Source organism: Schistosoma mansoni, chromosome W, assembly GCF_000237925.1.
Source record: "Schistosoma mansoni strain Puerto Rico chromosome W, complete genome".
In the NCBI taxonomy this organism is placed as follows: domain Eukaryota; kingdom Metazoa; phylum Platyhelminthes; class Trematoda; order Strigeidida; family Schistosomatidae; genus Schistosoma; species Schistosoma mansoni.
Window position 1 is genome coordinate 43,974,553 of NC_031502.1, and position 25,457 is coordinate 44,000,009.

Below are 25,457 nucleotides of genomic sequence, written 5' to 3' on the forward strand. Positions count from 1 at the left end.
TCAAAAGTATGAAGTTGATAAATGGTAAAATCTTCATTTGAAAAATGAACTACTTCTAATTATAATAATAATAAGTAGATAGAATTAGTCAAATATTTTATGGTTTACAACGAAACTACTGTTCCTGTTATGGAACATGATCTTATTTTGAGTAGAAACATTGATTATTGAATGATGAAGCTTAACAAATAACCTGATTAATGATAGTAAAAAAGCTTTAGCTATATATTTTTGAAAATGGAGGGATAACATGGATAAATTTTGAAACTAAGGTTTGATGAAATAACCGAATTCAATACAACCTAACTGATTCCTTCGTATAGAACAATATCTTCATTTAAACGTTAGCAGGGTACCATGCTAATATGGTGTCCAATAGTTTATAACATCTAAAGTGTATGTAATAAAGCAAGTAGATTAAGAAAACGAAACATGAATGTCCATAAGTTTTCAAGAGTGTATAATAAAGTCAATATTTCAGGGAAAAAAGCCTTCGGTGGACTGAATTCATAGAGGCTGTTTGAGAACAGAAGGCGATTGCAATTTCCCGGCATTGTCTGTAGTGTATCAAGTCGTTTCACGAAATATTTTCATATACTTTAGAGTTTTAATTCGTTGTTTATTTCCCTATAACATGTTAATTTAATTCTCACTTAAAATCGATAATAAGACCATGGTATTTAGCCTTACTTCAATTCAGGACAAATAATTTTTGTAATCAGTGAAGTTTAGATTATCGTGTATTTTATTAGAAATCATCATGTCATAATTAACTTTAATTTATTTTTTCCTATTTTCACTACAGATTTTTAAGCAAATGAAATCTACCTATAACATATTACCATTCTGTGATCACCATTAAACTATATCTGCAATTGTTTAAAGCAGTTGTCCCCTGAGCCCCTTTCTTTGATAGAAGTATTGTAGTCTAGACATCTGGGTGTTTTATTTTAAAACCAGCTTATTAAAAATCAAATAAATACAAAAATTTAATTGTGTAATGATAGATATTATCAAAAAGGGTTTTGTGGAGATTTTAGTAATTTTGTCATTGAAATCATGAGTCGATTGAAGCTAGACAATTATGGAAAACCTAGAAACATTGAACGGCCGTTTCGTCCTATTATGGGACTTCTCAGCAGTGCTAATCCACGATCTCGCCTCTCGAGATTTGAACCCAGGACCCATTAGTCTCGCGCGAAAGCGCTTAACCTCCAGACCACTGAGCTAGACGGTACCCAACGGTGTTGATGTCTAACTTCAACCAATCCACGTGAGTGCGCGTGTGCTGGCCAGCTCAGTGGTCTGGAGGTTAAGCGCTTGCGCGCAAGACTAATGGGTCCTGGGTTCAAATCTCGAGAGGCGAGATCGTGGATTAGCACTGCTGAGAAGTCCCATAATGGGACGAAACGGCCGTTCAGTGTTTCTGCGTTTTCCATGGTGGTCTAGCTTCAATTGACTCAAGATATACATGCATAAGAGAATGATTCTTCGAGCGATATTTAAGTTATCAACATTTTAGCTAGAGTCTGTCATATGATCAAGAGTAAACGTTTATACAGATATGATAGCGACCTTAATCGTACAAAGAAATATGCAAATTGTTACTATCCGAATAACATTGTCCTTTAAGTGAGTTTATAAAACGATTTAACAAAATGTATTCATAATCGCTATTGATTATAAGTTAGTTGATATATGTGACAAACTGAATAAAATATATTTTAGAAAAAACTACTTATATACGATAAGCTTTTACCGGCTATTAATGACATCTAATGATAGATCATGTACAATCAGTAATATGCATTCTCATTTATCAAAGTTAATTTAATTTTTTAAATTCTATTATTATAGTTCCAAGATCTTGGATTTTATCAACTAAAAAAAGGATATTTAAAGTTATTCAATTTCTAAATAGAAAAATTTCACAGAAGGTTATTTTGAAATAAACTAATTAAATTAAACGGGTTTTAAGATATTTCTAAAGGTAATGGTCTAAATTAAGATTAATGTCTTCTGTCTTTACTAAATCTCAATCAATGATTAAATAATAACATAGAAATCTGTATTAATCAGGATTTTTTTATGAAGAAATTATTTTACTACTTAAAACACTTTGATATCATGATTCAGTTTGGATTGATTTATTCAAGCAGACAGTTGTGGATAATCGACATTTGAAAATTTATAGACTAAAAAACTTGAATCATGAGAAGAAGTTAATAATTAGACTTATCGAACTCGAGTGTAATACAGTCTTACTTCTCCCAAGGAATAGAGTATATTTGAAGCCTCATATCATTATAATAGAAACTATGTAATATTTCTGTACTCTACACACTTACTTTATCCCCTTTTTTCTGTAGGTAAAAATTTATCAGAGCTTAATTAAACTTAAAGAAAAAATTGCCTAGTTAAATGAAACCACGTCTACATGATTTAGACCCTGAGGATTTTATCCATAATAGTAATGAAGGCTCTGGAATCAAACTAGACATCTCAAATAACACCAAACCACTATAAGTGAAACCTCTTACACTCATCAATTACATCTATTTGTACATAGTGATAGTAAATACAATCGTTTCTGTATTTTGCTTAACTGTACAAGTTTTGTTGATAGTCTTTTTATCATATACACTTGATATATAAATGCTTGCAGAGATAATGGTTAGAGTCTGAGACCTAGTTACTTAGTATAGGATATATCAGTGATTTTTCGCTATTTTCTGTAACTATGTAAATTGAATTCGCGTGTAACAATTTATTGATAACATGTAAGTATTATACTGTAAATGTTCCGAGTCCCTTGATACTCTTGTCCTTAATCTGGCAATGAAATAATAAAATTATTTCTACAGCATCTATTATGACTTACACAATTTTACGTTCATCTCGTACTTTATGAAGAGTAAAAATAAAAACCGCAAGTTTGCCTGAGACAAAATGACTTGACCTCTTGTGTACTTATGTTGTCAGTTTTGTTCTATTCATTAAGATGCTCAAAAATTAGGATGTTTGTTTCTGGGAACATTGCGTAAATAGTACATTCTGACTTAAGGTATTGTATTATCTTTATATATCATAAAAAACTTACCAACTACAAATTTTAGTTAAAATAATTAATTTGTCGTTACTTACTTTTCGGTTGTGTGTCCTGGTTCTACTACTAGTGTGGTGTGGGTTACTTATATCAGGATTACAGAAGATCGAGAGGGAAAGAACAGAAAGGGAATGAATTTGTCACGAAAATACAAGAACAATCAAATCTGAGACGATTGACTGATATTTACAAAAAGAACAGTCAAGTTTGAGACAACTGATTGGTATTTTGCAAATAACTTATTTACTACATGATTCTCAGATTTTACTAAGATGTTCTGTAATTTAATGTTCAAATACATTCGATTGTCCTCACTGGTGTTTGTGATCATTACACTAGTACTAAAAAATTGGGAACTACTGCATTTCTTATGAAACATAGTAAGAACATAGAAGACTGACGTAAATAATGACTTACATAATTTCGTAAGCATATCATTCGACTAAAATATACACTAATTTATGTATTGATTTGTACTCTCATCTAATACTTAATTAACAAATGTCATATGTTGGAGGTTGTTTGTGGAGATTTTTAGTAATTTTTTATATAAAGTTGAAATCATGAGTCAATTGAAGCTAGAACACCACGGTAAACTTGAAAGCACTGGATGACCGTTTCATCCTATTGTGGGACTCCTCAGCATTGCGCATCCACGACACCACCTCTCGAGATTCGAACCCAGGAACTACAACCAAACATGTATCTCGTTAACTAACCAAAACTTTTGGTGGTTTCCACAGATTCTCATTATTCTATCTTGTCAATGTCACAAAATAAATCAAATGTGAAAATTTATGATATTTAGGTGAGATTTTCATGGTTTGTTGAGTAATTGATTGAATTTGTATCTAAGTATTACATTTCAAAGAATCATGATTAAATTACATTTTAGTTTTAATTTAATTCTCTTTTAATAACTTTTATCTAAAATTTTTATTTGACTATATCATAATTAAAATCTAATGAATTCATTTCTAGGAACTAATAAAAAAGAGAAAAAAGGAAGTTTATTCACTATGAAATATACATCGGAATTATCTATGTTTAATAACAAAAGATAAAAGGTAGAGGAAGTTCAATGTGGTTTATTGATTTTTAGGTGTTATATTTCCATTTCCTGTATGATTTCATTTATATCTTGTAAGTGTTTATATGTATGATTTCATCTAATGTGAATAAATTGACTATAAATAGAGAATAAAAATGTAACAAACATTGTGGTTAACAGTGGAATCTAAGACACACGTTTCGTTCTATTCGGGACTCGTCAGCTCCATGTACCTACATCTCAGAGTTGATGTTCACTCTGAGACTCAAACGCAGTACCATTCGCTTCAAACGCCATCGGGTAATCAATCTTTGCTTATAATACTTGTGAATTAAGCCTATATCGAGGCAATATGTACAGTATGCACATATGCCAATTAGAGACTGATCAATTGCGATCTTAAACATCAACAGGAAGATTCAAACAAACAATACCAAGTGAAATTGAACTTCACCCCCTTGTAAAAGCATGTGACTATCACGACTCAGTAGCTGAGTGGATAACATGATAGCGTTTGAAGAGAAAGGTATTGGGTTCGAGTCTCAGAATGAACATCAATTCTGAGATGCAGGTACATCCAACTGACGAATCTAAATTAGGACGGAATGCGCGTCCTGGGTTCCACTGCTAGCCACCATTCATCTTTGCTTATACAGCCATAAGATTGATCTAAACTCGGCTTTTGTGGTGTTGTATAAAAGTTTACAAAGGCGTATGATAAGGTTTATTGAAGCCTCAGCCACACGAAAATTCAAACCCCCTTTGTGTATTCAAAAACAGTTTGTTCTCATCCTAAACCTACCCTGGTAATATTGGCTTATTATCCAGAGTGATTAGGTTTCAGATGGTTTTCACATTATTATTATTATCCTTGTCTTCTCTTACATCCCCCATTTCTAGTCTGATTGACCTTTTATTTTTATATATAAATGTTCTTAACAAGTAGATGTGTGATCAGATTGTTCGAAATGTATTGCGCTAATATATCACATAGTTCTGATAATCTTCGTCTTCTTATTACACTATCGAGATTTATCAAAGGGACTAATTGCTTTCAACATATTTTTCTGTTGTGAAGATATTTCATAATTGTAACAGAATCAGGGCTGACTTTTTATTACAAATAAAGAATTGATGCATCCATAATATTTTGCAATAGTAACGAAGGTTTGTGGCTAATGTCAATGCTTTTAGTTGTGTTGAATTTTTTAAACTGGATGACTTAACTACAAATATTTCACTGTTGTGATGAAACTGCGCATGCTGTCCTCAAAGAAAAAGAAAGCTTCGTAGTTCGAGCATCCGAAATATTGAATATTTTCTTCCTGTCTGTTAAACTAAATTTTGTGTACTTGGGGATAAAATAGTGTATAAATACTTGGATATGATCAACTTCAAATGAATGTTTACAAGGTATAGGAAAAATAGTAGGATATTTAAATGCTTAAATTATTAAACATTTGAAGATAATATGGTGTATGCTACTTAAGCTGACAGATGTAAGTAGTATGCAACACCAATCAGAAGTGGAATGCTTGTCAAAAGACTGAACTGAAGAGAATAGAAATGAAAACAGTAGGGAACAGAATAAAAACAGAATTGGATGAATCATGAAGGATGAAATGGATGTCTGAAAGAAGATGTACAAATAATGTATTTGATGTATCATTTTCATTATGAATTGGTGTTTCCCACATGAGTTCATATTCGCTGCAATATTGTAGTGAACGAGAACACAATGTATTTGAAAACTAAATTATAGAACGTCTTAGTAAAATCTGAGAATCATGAATAAATACTTCATTTGCACAATGTCAACCAATTGTTAAAAACATGACTGTTCCTTTTGCAAATATCAGTCAATCGTCTCAGACTTCACTGTTCCAGCATTTCCATACCAACTTCTCTCTATTCCCGTTCTTTTTTCCTTGATCTTCTCTACCTTCTGCTGCTAGACATTCTATTCCTGACTAGCGTTATATACTACTTATGTCAATATAAGTAGCAGACACTACAATATAACTATGTAGTCATAAGATGATTTATTTCGACTGAGACAAGAAAAAGATTTAAATAAGGAAGTATATAATTAATAGTCCAATATTTCATAATGAGCATAAAGTATGAAAGTATGTTACAGGAAATATTTCATAGAAAATTAGAATTGTAAAAATTTGATGTATGTCACATTTTCAGTCGTTAAGTTTACATGAAATTTTATTGTTTATCGACTAACTGATGAAAGTAAAGTATTTGAATTTAATTACTAGGTGTAAAAAGATTTCTATGAATTAAATAAGTATCCTTTTTGTCACATCTGTTTTCATTCTGAAAGAAATAAACTCATAAAAATTAAGAATGTTAAGAAATGCATATAAACTTCAATTACCTATTCAACGTTTTACATCTGATTCGACATTAACCTTGACATGTAAAAAATATAACTGAATAGAGAAATGGCCTACGCAAGATACTCAACTCCCGTTCGCCAGATACCATCGGAAACAGCCTACTGTGGGAGAGAACAAACCAACTTACAAGTGAAACGGAAACTAGGAAAAGACTTGGGGGCGGATAGAACATACATTGAAGAAATCACTAAACTGCGTCACGAGGCAAGCTCTAGCTTGGAAAAGAGGGAGAAAAAAGAATATACTGTGACGAGTATTTTAAAGAGATATAAAAAGGATAAATAGCAGCTGGAAAGAATCTGTCTAATCCATCAACTGTAGATTTGACAAGATCTCATATGAAACGTGACTTCACAAATGCCAGCTTTTAAATACTTAGTTCTGTATATAACATAACATTATTGGTCATGATTAGTCATGAAGATATGCTTATATACAGTTTTTTCACAGGGCGACTTGAAGACTGCTAAATTTGGGGTTTCACATCAGTGACTTTCGTTAAACAACCATAGAAAATCAACGATGGATTGAACAAATGTTTCGTCTAGTATGGTACCCCTCAGTAGTACACGCACACGATTACTATGAGGAATGAATATAGAACTGTGACAACTAAAAACAACTGTTTCATCTTATGACTACTGAGTTACCACTCATTGGTTCACATTACTAAAATCAGTCAATTTGTTGAACATACTTCTAACTACTACTGAATAAAATCTAGTTCTTTCTTCTGTTTAATAACTTTGAAGAATCAGTGGTCATTTGTCATTTTATAAACAAATATTTCTTGTGCACTGTTGTATAATATTTATTAATTCATAATTAGATAAAAAAAAATTTTAATTAAAACAATGATTCATTACATTGACCTAATCTTTTAAATCTAAGCTTATAGAATTATTAAGCATTAATCAGATTGTAAGCAAAAATGGATTAGAGACTGACCAGTTGCAGTCCTAAACATCAATGGGAAGATTCAAACAAATAATACTAAGTGAATTAATCAGATTGGTTTCAATGCAAATTATTCCTCAATGTAATATGATATAATTCCAAATGGAATTGTAAGATTGAATATGTCAAAAACATTCCGAAATGTTGTGATATGTATTTATGTAATTACTTTCTTGGTTACGTATCATTGAATTGTTTCAAATGAAAGTAAATAATTCTTTCCAGTGAATACATATATATCATTTAATCCTATGGGAAATGACCTAGTAACACTGTTTTTTTCCTTTCATAATAATGATATGGTCTTGTAGAGATTATTTCATCTTCATTTCTTTTTTTTAAAAATCAATATACGTTTCATTGTTATAGCTAATAAATGCTTAAGTAGGTTACATCCTATTCGTTATCTTTTTTGTTTGGTTGAGAGATATTTGAGTCAACTATAACTTTATAGTATGTCAATGAAGATAGAAATATTTAATCTTGTGTAAGAAATTAATAAATGAATCACAAAAGTAAATTTTCGGCACAATTATGATAGGACTCAATGTAAGAATAAAGGTGTAGACATTTTAAATTGGAAATTTGTTTGGTCTTTTGTCATTCGAATAAATACAATTTTTATAGTGTTGGGTGAAAACAAATAGACAGTGAGAAAGCGTAATTATTTTATAGGGTGTATATATAACAGAAGTTATTCATAAGTCAAGATGTATAGTCACTAGCAGTGGAATCCAGGACGCGCGTTTCGTCCTAGTTAGGACTCTTCATCTAGGTTTACCTGTATCTCAGAGTTGATATTCACTCTGGGACTCGAACCCAGTACCTTTCGCTTCCAACGCCATCATGTTATCCACTCAGCTACTGAGTTCTGATAGCCACTTGCTTGTGCAATGGGGGTGAACTTGGAATTCACTTGAATTCACATCCAGCTGACGAGTCCCAAATAGGGTGAAACACGCGTCCTGGATTCCAATGCTAGCCACTATTCATCTTTGCTTACCATGCTTGTGAATTAAGCCTATATCGAGGCAATATGCACAGTATGCACATATGCTAATTAGAGACTGACCAGTTGCAGTCCTAAACATCAATGGGAAGATTCAAACAAACAATACTAAGTGAATTCAGAAGTCATTCATGTTCATAAGTGTCGACTCAAATAATATAATTCTTAAAAGAAATTTATTATCATGAGTTTGTGCGATTTTTTCACCGTAAACGCTGCTCAATATGCTTATAGTACACGAGTTCCTTATTATGACATGGCAGATCTCATATCTTCTCAGTCGGTTTGTAATTGATACCAGTCAATAAGTGAAACTATTGTTTAAATTGATTATTTCTGGAGAGGTTAAATATTGGTTTGTAACCTGTGATTTTCAAGTTAGTTCTGAAATTACATGCTTAAGTTATGTAATTTCTAATGAAATGAATCCTAAAAATATGAATACTACCAGAAAATTATATATTATGTTAGATCAGTATTTATCTGGTAGGTAGTTTACTCAGTGATCAAACAATTTTCAATATTTTTTAGAATGGAAATGTGATATGATGGTAGAAAAGCTAAGTTTTAAAAACATATACTATCATTACATAATTATCATGTACATTTGATTAAACTTTCAGTTTATCAACTACTAAATTTTCTAAAATTTAGTCCATTATTGTAAAAATCAGTGTTAAGCATACACATATTTACAGATCCTTTGAATAAGGAACTATTATTATGAGAGTTTCAATGAACAAAATTGAATAATTACAACTGTTCACATTGTAATCTGCTCACAGTTCACAGTAAGCTAGAATTATTTAATTTTAATAACTGAAGTTTGTGCAAATATAATTCTATGGTCTTCTTTGGTGTGGGTTACTGATATCCACATAAGTAGTATGTGGTGATGGTCGTGCACTGAATGTATTTCGGCAGAAGATCGATAGGGAGAGAACGGGAACGGCATGCAATTGTTACGAAAATGCATGAACAATTATAACCGGAGACTATGGACGGATATTTGCAGAAGAAACAGTCAAATTGAGACAATTGATTGGTATTTTGCAAATTAACTGTTCATTATATGGTTCTTATATGTTTATGGGATATTCTGTAATGTTGTGCTAAGATATATTTGATTGTCCCCAGTCGTTTTCTGTTCACTACACTTCTACTTAACATTTCTCATTCACAGAAAATGTTTTTTTAAAACTGTATTTTATCCAATAAAATCCTCGACTTTCTCTTTTCTTAAAACAATAATATTAATGTTTGTCAAATGATCTTTCGATTCTAACTAACCGTATCACATTTATGTACTTGATTGTTATGAATGTGCATTATGCTTAAAAATACATCGCAAAATTCAGTCAAGTTTACCAAGACAATATGTAGGTTTTTAAATGTTTCTTGTTCTTTTTTTCATTAGAATTTAAATATTTTGAACCTTTCGTTAAAGAGAAATCGATGATTAATTCAATGCCGCTTCACGTAACAATCGTTGGTAAAGCTATATTTAAAGATTAAGCACATGGACCGTTTCAACCGTTGTTATAATCCAGTTATAATTTGGTGATTTGTATTATCAATATGTATATATTGATATACGCTTAATGAAATCCAAGTTGGGTTACATTTTGGATAAATATGTTTAGGAACTTAACGGGGTTATTTTTAAAAAGGAAAGCAATGCAATTTATGTACATTTCTAATTACCGAATAAAATTAACGACAAAATGTTTGTATTGAGTACTTTAATAATAAACTGATTAAGGTTTCAGTAGCGTATACTTTATGCTTGCTGACGACTTGAAAGTAAAAATCGCTAGCTATAAATTTTCTCAACTGTGTGTGAATCATTCTGTGAAGGAGACACTAAAATTTAGGAACAAATAACAAAACAACATTAGAAAATAAGTGTTTCTCAATTCGGATAACCCGTGAAATGGGATACATATAATTTTATTTTACTTCAGGTCCTACTTAGTGAGTATTTGAATAAGCATTAAGTTCAAACCACTGAATTTGGAATTATGCACTGGAACTCACCAATCTTGTGTTAAATGATCAATTTATTAGTCTATGATAAGATGAATAGTCAAATCTCATATATTTATTTAGTTGGTGGCGTTCATTCCGTAGTCTTGGTAAATGCTACTCAATCTGTGTAAGTATTACTGATTGGTAAAAGGTAACCTAAAGGATATGAGTAACAAAACTGAGTGATCCTTCAGGAACGTATTTGCTTTGTATCAATGACAGCCAACAGAAGATTAAATGGAAGGTGTATAACCATGATCATTATTGATTTTAGATAAAATATCAGATATTTAACTGGATTGAAATGTCGATTCAACATTTAACATTTACCTATATGTTTGAAAACAGATCATATTACATCAATAACAAAGTCTTCAGATTTTATTCCTTATGTATTAACTTTGTTATTGTATAACAGTATTTGTTATGATGAAATATGTGATCCCTGAGACTCTTGAATACGATATACAATAGATATAAAAATTATTGATAGGTAAATTATTGACAGAGATAGATCAAGATTTTACTCAAATTTATTTTGCTGATGATATATTATTAGTGTTTTATACATGGAATGTCGTCAGTGAATGTACTCTAAACTTGTTAGTTTATTACAGAATTACATTTAAAGTATATGCCATATCTTCCTTTTAATATCTTTCTAAGATGTTCACGAAACTAAGATCAAATGAAACTGTTATATCCCGTGGAGATTTTTGAATGGTAACTTTGAGAACTATTTGTGGACCAATATGATACGTATATTTCCTATTGTATAATTGTTAGGTATATAAACTATTCATATTCATGTCCCCCTTATTATAAGCTTTATTTTGACCTATAGAATATTATCATACGATTTACCATTCGTGAGTTACCCCTAGTCCATTAATTACTGTTCCCCCTATTCACATCCACTTTTGGCTAAATCTTGTACAAATGTTATTTTCTATTTTATGGTACGATGTGGTCTATTTGTTAGGTATATAAACTCAGTATGTTTGATAATAATGATTCATATTGCAGAGGACGTTATTGGTGTTCTGGACTTAACTGGCTGGGCTAGGCACAAAGCATGACCGACTTGTATTCAAGACTGCTCATACAGCTTTTGTATACCATTCGGTCCTATCGATAAAATCGCTGATCTCTAATTAGCGGTCATACATAAACAGGGCATCCAGACAGGCACTCAATCGATATAACAGAAACAACATTCAATCATGTGATCAAAGAGAGAAAAAACTGAAAAATTTCTATTGTCTCATACTTTTCGCATAATATCAATAATTAAATGGAAATGATTCTATTATATTCACTTATTCATCATAAAATATGTTTATTGTTTCTTTTATAAAATCAACTATTTGATAAATTTTCCATTGAAGCATAATATGAATTTCGATATAAATAAATTACTATTGTTTAATTGGAATTAGACAATATATTGTTGTTAACGTTTTTGTTATTGTTGGTAAAATGTTTACATCCATCAATCATAGAATTTTAAAGCGAAATAGAAAGAAAATAAAACAAAAAAGTGAATAAGCAAAGATGGATAGTGGCTAGCAGTGGAATCCAAGATGCGCGTTTCGTCCCATTTAGGACTCGTCAGTTGGATGTACCTACATCTCGAAGTTGATGTTCACTCTGGCACTCGAACCCGGTACCAATAAGAGACTGATCAATTACAATCTTAAACATCAATGGGAAGATTCAAATAAACAATACTAAGTGAATGAAAAAAAGTGAATGTCTACAGTCAGAAACGATTCTCATGTCTTAAATCACTGATGTACATTTTATACACATTTCTTAATTTATGTTGACAAGAAATAAATTACATACATTGATCTATCACTTTTTATCAGAATTATATCTAGTTATACATACTGTTAGGTCAGATAAGATAATGTATTCAATTCAATTTGGTTTTGCTTAACTAATGTTGTTTGTTAATTTATTCACAATTGATTAGTTTTAAAATAAGATCTAACTACTACTACTAATAATAATAAATAAGTAAACAGTTTTTGTCCAGGAATTTTTCAAAAGTAATTAAATGGGTTTTATTAAATTCAGATTAGTGAAGTGAATATTTTAATATAATCATCTAGCTAACTGAAACTGGATCAATTTTAAGATGAATGTTGCTCCATACACTCTATCCAGGATTTGTATCAGTGAATACTAATTTGAGGATTCTGTTCATCTATCAAAAGATTTGACTAAATATGTGATTAACCCCTTCTTGTTTTTGTGTGACATTTTTGATGTTTGATATTTTGAATATTATTTTTGTGTATTGTGGTCTTTAATCATTCGTTATAAGGGAAGTCAGAGAAACAGTAAGCATCATAAATACCAAGAGAAGGAAAATACATCAAATATTATTGAGATAAAATGATCACCGTTTGTACAAACATATATTTTTCTTTCACTTAATTGGTTTTGTTTAAAAAAATTATCTTTGATGTGATATCTCAATCAAGGACTTTTGTCGTCATTAACATTTGAAATAACTTTCAAAAAAGAAATGAAACATTACAGGAAAGTTAATCCAAATATTCATCATACACTTAAATCTATAGGATCAAACACATTAAGACTTTATGGTCTATTCAAAGTTTAAAGTTATCCGCTTATATGCTTTGTTATGATTTACAATATGGGAATTTTTACAATTTAAGATTGTTTTTAGTTTCATGTGTCTAGATAACTCGGTAAAAAATAAATCATTTGGTCGTATAAAGCATTGTATAACACTTACATAATGAAAACTCTGAACTACTTGTAGCTTTTTAAAAAAAAAATCCTAATGATTTTATTTCTTTGAAAATATAGCTAAATTTCAGTTAGGGATATACCATTGATAAGTGAATTAACAAAGATTGTAAAAATGACATTCTTTTCTGTTATTTAGTATTTCAGTTGCGCTGTTTAAAAATTTTTTCTGTGGCTATTCATTGATGATTCAATAAAAGTTGGAAATATGAATTTAGACCAGTACATTGTTTAGACTAGTTTTTGTGATTCGGTCGTATGAGTATGCAATACGATTGTATGCTTAGTTTAGTAATGAGTGTTCAATGAAGTAATAGAGACAGTCTATTTTTACTTAATAGAGATCACTTAGTATTGGTGTAAGACATAATCCTTGTCATTCTTGAAGTCTGTTTACAGAAATTTAGTTTCACAGTCTGACATATTTGACATTTATAACTTCAACTTCCAACAGTATAAAGTGAATAATAGACATTTCGATATTCTGTGAGTTTTCTCTTTATTCATTTGATCATTAAAAATGATATCTAAATTATAGGAGGGTTACTAGAAATACAAAAGCATATTTAAACAGATAGTTGTGTAAATATAATCAACTAAAAGTTAAAACAAACCAAAACAGATTGAAGAAGCTAGTTGTTGAGGGAGAATTACATAACTTCAAAAGATTCATCGTTAAAAGTAAACAATAGATATTCTCAACATACTTGAAATATAGATCTCGGAAAACATTATAAAGGTTCCAGAACATTTGGAATCAGTGTTGCTTTTAGAACAATGAAATCAATTCATTCAATTTTAAACATAGCTAAATACAAAATAGCGAAAATAGATAGATTTAATAAACTCTCCACGATAAATTACGCAAACTCCTGAGTACACGACACTGGGGATCCTAGACACCTCTTCACCTACGCCCACACCAACATAAATAAGAAGTGAGGCTATATAATATGTTTTTACCGGCATCAGTGTACGTGGAAAACCATGGGCATAAATTCTAATTTACGGAAATTCGAAATTCCGGATTGAGAGTACTCTAAAAATGACAGAGAAACATCCCATTAAAAGTAATTTTCAATAGAAATATCGGTATGGACCGATTTTATTGACCTATATGGAAAACGTCAATCAGTCATGAGGTTGGGATTAACCGAAAAAGACAGTCGTCATGATTGCAATAAAATGTGAAAGCGAAATATGTCAAACGAACAATGAGCAACAAATAAAGCCATCAGAACGAACTAATAAAATGCTCATGGAATAACTGAAAATTCCACTTCCGTATAAACGAGCTACTGAAGATTTTTTCGAGAATTATGATGAATACTTCTCAATTAAACCAACTATCTAAGAGAAAGCAACCCTTGTGGTGGACCAAAACGTATGATAACCGAGAATAGCAATAAAAATATTACGTTAAAAGTTTATGTAACAAGAAACAGTTAATAAGTTAATTACTCACAAATAAAAGTAAGGGGACGTTACTTAAGTCTTCAGGCTATTACGCGTTCAGTTGAGTTTGGTCCCGATAATCCACTATTATAGAAGATTAGTAATCCCAATATGGACGATATGGATTCAGTAGATTTACCAAATGCAGAATTCAATAAGAATGTCACAATTGTCTATAAATGTAGATTTTCAAACTTTGTGCTTGACTATTTATCGAGGTGCTATGCGATTATGTCATATAGTTTTACTACCTTCACAGTCAAGTTTATGATCTAATTAGCTTTCGGTATTGAAAATTATTCACAGACATTTTGGTCACAACAATTTTCGCTTTTTATTCAAAAAATACATTTGATACCATCCCATCTTATTGCATAATTTATTGTATTGCTGGTACGGTATAGTGTTCCAGTTGTGTTAAATTTGGTCATGACGTATCTGAAGAAGGTGATTGTTTTTTCTGGAAATAATCACAATTACTCAAGGCTCACAAACCCTCCGGATGGATCTGATTTTGTGGGAAATCGTTACCCCAGGTCTTGGCGCGCGAACATCCCACCATAGGCGAATATAGTATACATTCATACTAGTAACACATAAAATTTCACTCATGCATCCCACAGCATACATATAGGCATATTCATCTCTTTAGAAGGGTAAATAATCACCACTCCCTTACAACATATTTGCTCCAGCTAACTGTCACTCATGCATTACATGCAAACCACTGTTACAAAGACGTTTGCTTCTGAACTTCATAATAAACATATAAAACATAAGCACTCTTTCAAGCAAGGTTCACTGTTACCTCTCCCCAGTATTTGCGACCATAGTTTTGTTATTTCTTCGACCTGAAGGATTAGACTGCTGATTTTATTAGACATAGGGCAGATATTTTTCGACTATGTTTCTTGTGCTAACCCATGCGCGTACCCTTTGTATATACCTACATACATAGATCACACAAGCCAAAACTCATGCAATTCATATACATAAGCATACAAATCAGGTAGCTCGAAAAATGTTCGTTTGGTGAGTCCCGAGAATGCAACCAAGTTAATTTAGCTTACAACAGAGTGATAGATTAGTTCGATCGCCACCAACCGACCGAATTAGCTAGCTGAGTTGACCCTACTACCAAGCAATGTCATGTAAAGACTTTCAGTCAGACTCTGCTGTCTGTATTATTGTTATTTTTTCCTACCTCAATTTACCAATAACAGGAAAGTATTTATATTGAGATCTTAATTACTTTTATTCTTTGAAACTATATATAGCAATACAGGAAGTAGGTACTCATATTTCATATCAGAAATATTTTTCTAATATCCTTAGATCTTTTTATATATGTATATATAAAACAAAGGATCTAAATGAAGTGCAATAAATATCATTCTGCTTATCTGAAAGAAAAAAACGATTTATACCATTGATTTATATTATACATTGTTTTAACTAAATGAATATGTTTTGTTTGTTTTTTTTTAAAAATGTATATCCCCTTTTGTATACCAGTGTATTCTTTGATTTTCAACAGTTTAAATGGTTTAATTCATTGAAACATTTACTAGAAAAATATATTTATTTTAAGCAGAAAAACAAAAAATAAATTTTTTAAAAACTTTTTTTGACTATTTCCCTGTAGAATATAGATTTTTTTTGCATTTTTAAGTTTCACTTCATTTTCTGTAAAATATTGAATATATAATAAATGAAAATTCTAAAAGGAGGGGGGGTTTGATGTTTTTATATATTGAAACAATTGTTCTCCTTTGAATAGATTATTTTTTTTATATTTTCAAAATAGAAATGGATGAGAAAAATTGAATAAATATAAAGGGGGAATGTATATCAAGTATTCGATTTTTTAACCAAACAAATATGAATATGAAACTTTAGTCATGAATCCAAGAATGATTGTCGTTAGTTATATGATATTTTATAGACTGATGAGAATTTCAAAGTGAAAAAAGGACAATTTTATAATTGTTGAAAACATCTAGTTCTGTACATAGAACTGTTACATATTAAACTGGTAAATGATTAATCATTCATTGAAACATCTGTTTTTCAGTATGATCATACTTTATAGGCATATGTGATTAATTGATGCCAAATAAAAAAACACAGCATACGTTTGCTTATAGAATATATTTTTACTTTACATTATTGAGTTTCAGATATGGATTATGTAAATATTTTTGGTCTATTGACTACTGAGTTATCACCAGTTCGCTTAAATCGTTACGTTATTAGAAAATTAGATTAACGGAATTGATGACATCATAAACAAATTTGTATTTTCTGAAGTGTAAAACTCAACTCATTTGATGTAAATCCTTTTGATAAGATGAAAATAGATTTCAGGTGTATTCAAAATTACTTATACTAACGCGAGGTTGTGTAATCATTTTAGAAATCCATGAAAAAAAAATAGTCGAAAACAATTCTTTTTGAGAAAAAGTAGCCATTTATAAAGTATAAATTCGTCTGTCATTTAATGGGTAAATGAATTATCAGAACAAACTAACTATAAGAAGTTTAAATGATCATAGTGCTACTTACAATACACTTAGTTGACTAGTATGTCTCCATGATAAAGGACACATTTACTAACAATTAATTTCTAGCATAAAGTTACATACCTAGTTCTATTTAAATACACAAACACTCCTGTCAATTATATAAAGGACGTCACATAAAAAAACTATCTCACTGTGATGTATGGATTTTTCAGTCGTCTACATTTTCTGCCACTGAAGGTTAGTTATATAAATAATCTGCTAACAGTAAATGACGTTAGGCTGAACTAAATTTTATTAAGTTACTCAGTAGTGATAATATAATAGAGTTTGTTTTCTTGCTTAAGAGAATTTTAAATGTGATTCAAAAATGTTAGGTATTTAGTGGTAGCCTACAGGAAATCCTGGATCTAGGTCTCCTTCTAGTTGGCGTTTGTCAGCAAAGTGTACCTATAATCTTAGGGAAACTGATATTATCTGTCAGGTTCGAATTATCTAGTTTCACAGTTTTAGGCGTTACTATTGAGATATTTGGGTTACAATTGACCACTAATTTTCCTAATGATTAGTTTTTTTAAGTCATCAATAACTGTCAAATTTGTTATGCTTGATGAATTGTACAAAAGATTCCTGTGATTGTTTACATAAATTAAAAACATATCCTCAAATTCCGCTTCCACTCAAATTCTTCACCGGAAAAATTGCGTAGTATTACTGTTTATATTCCAGTGTGTATAAATAAGAGAGAGAAGAATAATTAAAAGCAATAGAGATTGCTTCATTTAAATTAACAATAATATTTATGTATCTGAAAATAGTAATAATAGTTGGGATTACTAATGAATGATTACCGTTTAAAGCATTTATATATATAATCTAAGTATTGCCTAAATTGGGATAGATTAACATATATTAGTAATCCATGGCAACATCCGCGATGTTTTTTTCATAACATTTCACTTAGTTCATTGTTTTATGAACCATTTCATGTTGTCCATTAGTTATTATGAACAAAATTGATGAAGTATAAGCAAAGATGGTTAGTGGCTAGCAGTGAAATCCAGGACGCGAGTTTCATCCTATTTGGGACTGATCAATTGCAGTTCTAAACATCAATGAGAAGATTCAAACAAACAATACCAGGACTCAGTAGCCGAGTGGGTAACGCGATGGCGTTTGAAGCAAGGGTACTGGGTTCGAGTCCCAGAGTGAACAACTCTGAGATGCAGGTGCATCCAGCTGACGAGTCCCAAATAGGACGAAACGCGAGTTCTGGATTTCACTGCTAGCCACTATCCATCTCTGAATACCAAGTGAATTTAAACTTGATAAATCTTTCATTTGTACATACGCTTATTAATAAATAATTTAGACAAACATTTATCAGCATATATTTATGTAGGTTGAATGTAGCGTTTAGTATTAACACGTTTAACTGAAAAAGTAACATGTTTTCATTGAATAATGTGATTACTTTTTTTGAAGTTTGTTAAGCTTATATGAATAACATCATACGATTACAAAACCTTCACAGTGCCTTCTAATATTCAGTCGTTCCTTTTCCTTAATCAGTTCGCGTAAGACATTTTAAAAAGGATATATATTGAGCAAAATTAGATATTACTGTGTGTTTCAGAAGTTTTAAGGTGTTAAATGATGTGTCAAGTATTACATAAGTTATTTTTAAAAGTCACTTTAAGGAAAGAACCATATTACTTGCCCTTTTTATATAAAAAGCTTCTAAGAATTATGACTTTTATTCAAATGTTCATAGACTTGTAAGTTTGGGGATCTTAGTATATTCTGTAGGATAGTCACTTTTTAAATATTTGTTAGATTTTTCCATTAACAGTTAAAATTATAATGTACTTCACAACTTAACTTTTATTCATTTTTTGTCAATTCATTACTATAAAAAAACGAATCATAAGATGAAACATTTTGTTCCATTTAAGCAAAGATTTTCGTTTATATACCATTAATGATAAGCATACATTTTCACGTGTTCAACGGTTAGTCTATAAATAGAAGTTATGACACGTAAAAGTATTTCCCATATTTTTTAAATACTCTTTTCTTGATGATATACTAAATATTTCTAAAAATATACGTATTGCTAGGTATTTGAAAGTAGCAGGCAGGAACTTTAGTTTAGTCAAGGATAAAGGTCCTCCTTATTGACAAGAGTCAACCAGCACAAAACCCAGGTTAAGAGTTCCCTGTCGGTTTCTGTCAATCACCTAACATTTTAACAAAACTCACACGATATTGAGTTATTTAGAATAGTAGGCATTTTGTAACTTAATCGATAGGATTTCATCATTACTCAAAGAACTGGAACAATATGACACTGGTCACCACCTGATAATCTAATAATTGTAAATATATGCCTGCATCTACATATGGAGGAGCTAAGTCTAATTCAATACTGGTCCTCAGAGCACTGCGTTGTGGACATGGTCCAGTAAGTATCTTCGTTATTCATTCTCTCATTAGGGTATGAAATTTTATTCTCGTTTATATGCCTGTTTCAATTATCTGGTTTGTTTCACATAACATTTACTGCTTTTTAAGTATCTGCAAACTGAAATGTAATTCCTTTCTTAATTATAAGTAACAATGAGTGATCTGAATAATGCTTATTGATACTTAAAATTATTTTGTGCTCAGGAACACTCCCAATAAACTACTTATTATTCTTCAGTTGTATTATTAAAAACCTTCATTGTTTTGATTAATGACGTCACAGTGTCAGTAATAACGTGAAAGGAACGGATTTGGTTAGATGTCTTTCTTCAACTTTCGCATACGGAGTAGTGGTTGCTCACTTCTGAGGATAAAACGGCCATACAGTGCTTGCAGGTTTTCAATAGTGGTGTAGCTAGGATCAGTTTAGGATTTTAACAGTGAAATTTAGGTCTTTCTATCAATTTCGTCACTCAACAGTATGAATCGGAAAAATAATAAATTTTTAATTTGAAAATGCTATAAATTGAAAACTAGTTAATATCTTACAGGTAACAAAATATTTTCATAGTGTGACATTTAAAAGACTTTTAATTAAAGATAGCATCTATCCAGCTACTTACTTATTCACAACTGTTATTCCAATCGAAGCATAAGTCGTGGACCAAGTTTCTCAAATCAACTCTGTGCTAGGCTCTCCTTTCCAGCTCTTACCAAATGCTATTCATCCTTTCCATCTGTGTCTCCCATTACCGGTTCAATGTGTTCTTTGGTCTGCCTTCCTATCTTTTCCCCCGAAGATTCCAAGTTACAGCTTGCTTCGCGATGCTATTTGACGATTTCTGTAATGTGTGTCTTATACACATTCAGTGTCTCTTCCTAATTTTTTCTTCATTTGGAAGATGGTTTGTTTTCTCCAACAGTAGGTTGTTGCTGATGGCATCTGGTCAACAAACATTGAATGTCTTGCGTAAACAAATGTTTATGACTACTTGTACCTTTTTGATGATAATTTTAACAGCTAAGTTTCAGCTCCATAGAGTAAAACTCTCTTGGTGTTCGTATTGAAGATTGTGACTTTGATATTTGTTGACAGTCGTTTTGAGTTCTATATGTTCTTCAACTGTAGGAATGCTGTCCTTGGTTTTCCAATCATTGCCTTAACGTCTGCATCGGATCCTCCTTGTTCATCGATGATGCTGCCCAGATGAGTGCGTGAATGTTTCGACCTCTTCCAGAGTTTCACTATCAGTTGTGACTGGGTTGGTGTTCTCCGTGTTGCACTTGAGGATGTTGCTTCTTCCCTTGTGTATGTAGAGGCCTACTGATGCAGAGGCTTCTGCTACACTGGTTGTCTTGACCTGCATTTGTTGGTGTGTGTGGGATAGAAAGGCTAGGTTATCTGTGAAATCTAAATCGTCTAGTTGCATCCACACTGTCCACTGTGCTCCGTGATTCCACACATATGTAAAGTTCTTCATAATCCAGTCGAACACAAGAAGAAAGAGAGAGGGGGGTAGTAGACAGACTTGTCTGACTCCGGTCTTCACTTGGAATACGTCTGTCAGCTGTCTTCCATGTGCCACTTTGCGGTGTTGTTCGTCGTAAAAATTCCTAATGAAATTGATGATCTTCTCAGGTACACCATGCTGTCGAAGAAGTTTCCATAATTATCTGCCGTCCACACTGTCAAGTGCATTCTCATGGTCAATGAAGTTGATGTATAGTGACGAATTCCACTCAACTGATTGTTCCACGAGGATCCGTAGTGTCGCAATTTGGTCTGTGAACGAACGATCCTCATGGAATCCGATCTGTTGATCTCAAAGTTGGGAGTCTACTGCGTCTTTCAACCTGTTCAACAATACTCTATAGAAAACTTTTCCTGGTACTGACAGTAGTGTGATTCCTCCATTGTTCTGACATTTGCTCAGATCTCCTTTCTTTGGTATCTTGATGGGGTATCCTTATTTCCAGTTTGTCGGTACTTGTTCCTCCTCAAAAACTTCCCTGAAGAAAACGTGGAGCATGTCTCCAGTTACTTCTATGTGTGACTTCAGTGCTTCAGCATGTATGTTGTCAGGTCCTGCTGCTTTGCCACTCTTGACTTGTCTCGTAGCCATGCTGATTCGTTCGATCGTTGGTGGAGTGACATATATAGGAAGGTCTATATGTGCTACTTCAACGTCCGGTGGGTTCAGTGGAGCTGTTCTATTTAAAGGTTCCTCAAAGTGTTCCACCTATTTGTCCCTCAGTCCTTGAATTTTAGTGACTAGTTTGCATTCTTTGTCCTTGATCAGCCTCTCTGGTTTATTATATTTCCTTGCTAGTTTCTTCGTCGTGTCATATAGGTGTTTGATATATTACTTCTCTTGCAGCTTTTTCCGCTGTCGTTGCTACGTCTTAAACGTATTTCCGCTTGTCAGCTTCTAAATATTTTAGTGATGAAAATATGATCTATCTGGTTCTGTGTAGTGTGATCCAGTGAGACTCATACAGCTTTGTGCATTCGTTTATGTAGGAATATTGTGTCACCTATTACCATTTTGTTGTTCGATTTTTATATAGTTGAAATATCGTTGAATAATCTTATTAATTGGAGCGCAGACAAAGTCGCGCTAAAAGCATTTGTCTGAAACTTTCTAATACCTATATATCATTTCATAGAAGTTTCATAATTACCCTAAACATGTTTATTAACAAATCAGCTTTAGAGTTGGCGGGATGGAGATACATGATATCCAGTGAAAATCATGAAACTCAGCATTTATCAATTTTTACATCCTCACTCCACTGGTTTATTAAATATTCATTGGTTCACTAATTAATTTTACTATTAAAAAATGAATTTGAAAAGGAAGTTGTTTCACAAATTATATATGTAAACGAACTTGAGCACTCGACACGTCATTTCTTCTCTAAAATGGTAAAACTCAATTTCTGTTAACAGTTCTAAATGTATCCAACTATTTAACATAGCTGTTTATATTGATCACTTATGTACTAAAAGACAGTAGTCATCCATTTTCGGGTCGCCCGTAAAAATGTCAAACTATTTTCTCAATTGAGATTGGATCGTCTCTGTAATATTCTTGTACTCATATTTATTGAAATCAATTTTTATGGAACATTTAACCCTACACATTATCTTGATAAGTACCTTACTATTTATTAAGAATCTGACGTATTCAAGAATTAAAGAATTTAGCCTTCTATTCATTCTTTCCTTAATCATTTCAAAATTGCTTTGTTGATTAATAGGCTTTTCCGGAAAGGAATTCACAAAATAGTTAAAAAGGACTAAACTGTACATGGATACAATTTTTTCGAAAATAACGTAATGTATATATGATGAAATATAATTCACTTAAATTACGATGTTATGGCTTTTAAAAAATAGTCAGACTTCTTATGAAAGTATAATATAATTACTTTAGCACTTAACTAATTAAAATATTGTCTTCTTTTTTCTCATTAATTCTGATTATACTAGTTTAAGGAAGCAATTTTTCTTGATTGAGTTAGTTAAAGATATTTCTTTTTGTAAATCGTAAGAGGAAAATATGCCATAGAAAATGTTATTTGTACCCTGTAATGAATACAAAACGTCTACAGTATACATTCATCAACTTGTAGTATCGGTTGTTATGTTAAGCTCACATAGTTTATTCTAACTTGCTAACAGACTAATATACTCATTCTTCTTGAGTCACATTTTGACTTCGTTAATTACTAACTTATCAACCTTGAATGCTTGTATATCAGCGTATGTGTGTGCAATTCTCATGTTACTCAACATATGCCTGTGACTTGTTTTTGTTCGGCCATAAATATCGATTAACGCTTGGTTAGATGGAGTTGGCTCACACGCCCTCTCCACTGCGCGTCATTTCGCTTCGCTCTCTTCGCTCTGCTTTTCCAACGTTTGGCTGGATTAACGATTGTATGAAATATACGTATTCGAAATATATTATCGTATTTGAATTATTTAATTCCGTTATACACTAAAGCGGATTAAGTCGATAATAATGTACAAGAATAGTCAGGAATCATTCATACGATCTACTCTGGAGTCAGATCCCGGGTCACTAAAATTTTATCATAAATTTCGATCTGAAAATAATCAAATTTGTGATATTTAATTCATTCTGTATGAAACACGGAATTATTGAAGGAAATTTAAAAAACCCGTGTACTAAAAAACAAAACGTAAGTTTATTGATTTAAAAGTGAGTGATTTGAGATCTGAATAAATGAATGTATGGAATGTATTCTATTCTTTAATCTCACCTCCATAATAACAGTAATTAGTGAATGTGATAAATTCAAGTTATGGGAAAACGTTAATAACCATTACACAATATGTTCCTTACATAAAAAATTAAATTTTGGTAATAAGAATTAATGGTTCATTCAAATATAGCCGGAGCATTGTTCTAGAACATGGGTAATTTTGTCAACATTTATGAAAATATCATTAAGGAAAATAAGGATAGATCAAGTTTCATCAGTGCAATAAATTTTTAAGGTGCATTACAGAGCTTACCATGTAATAAGATTATAATTTTTAAAAAGCTGTAACAGTATTCTGCACTTAAATTGAACGAAACACAAGAGAGATGTTAAGCGTCTTTAAGCTGAAACTCAATCATATGAAAATTCATTTTGTGTTATAATTACAAATTCAAAGTACCTTGTAAAGATAAATATTACTATATTTGGATTTTGGTTACAAGTAAAATCTAAGATGAGTTTTTTTTCATATATGAGGCTGGTCACCTGGATATACTTGTATCCAAGTAATAATGTTTTCAGTGAGACTGAAACCCAGTATCTTCTGCTTTAAGTGTCAAGGCGTTGTCCGCGTATCTACAAAGTCTAGAAAGGTACCAAATTGTTCGACGAGTATAGATTTGTCGGTAAAAATGTTTGATAGATATCACGTTAAAGCATCAATGTGAATGTTTATACTGGAATGTTGGTTCATTCATTTGATGAACCCGATATTGGACAAAAATGTGTCTTTGATGTTATCGCTAAAACTTTAATGTCATAATGTTCAGATAATCAAAAGCGTTTTATGTATTTTCAGTAAAGTAAAAAAGATTGTCCATAATCGGAAAGCTGATTATACATTTTTTTACGGGGTGAAATACATTGAGTGATGTTCAGTTAAGATAAAGACATTTATGTGAATTAATTAAAAACCAGGTAAAGTAGTTTAGATTTCTTTGTCAACTTTTTGAACAAACGGTTTACAAATAAAATGATAAGGAAAACGTAGAATGACGATATATATTTAGATCGATTATAGATTGTGAATCATGGCTTAATTGTTGTTAATATTATCATTCTCAGTACTATATGTTTACACCTAATGTCCATTCATAATAGAACCGTAACACTAACTACCATTTCTCATTAAGTATTAAATGTTCCATTCAAATAGAGAAGGAAACCAATAACAGTCAATTATTTGTTATGTGATGGCCAGTTTATGGTGATCATTTAAAAGTAAATACCTGTAAACCTTATGAACTTGGATAATAGTCTAAATCATGTGATATTCAAATAAAGTTCAGACAACAATTAGGGCATGAAATCAACTGCATGTAATCTTTGTTTAATTCTTTTTAACTTCTTTCTTGTATTTTGACTTTTAGATAAC

General features: G+C 31.4%; 2 non-coding genes across 2 annotated transcripts; one reads left to right on the top strand and one right to left on the bottom strand.

The window, feature by feature from the left end:
• Window positions 1–8,324: 8,324 nt before the first annotated feature.
• Smp_tRNA_01926_Pseudo_TGG.1.1 lies at window positions 8,325–8,395 on the bottom strand. The gene has a single exon. It is a non-coding gene (tRNA).
• A 10,075-nt stretch (window positions 8,396–18,470) lies between these two features.
• On the top strand, window positions 18,471–18,536 carry Smp_tRNA_00753_Pseudo_TTG.1.1. Its single transcript has one exon. It is a non-coding gene (tRNA).
• Window positions 18,537–25,457: the final 6,921 nt, after the last annotated feature.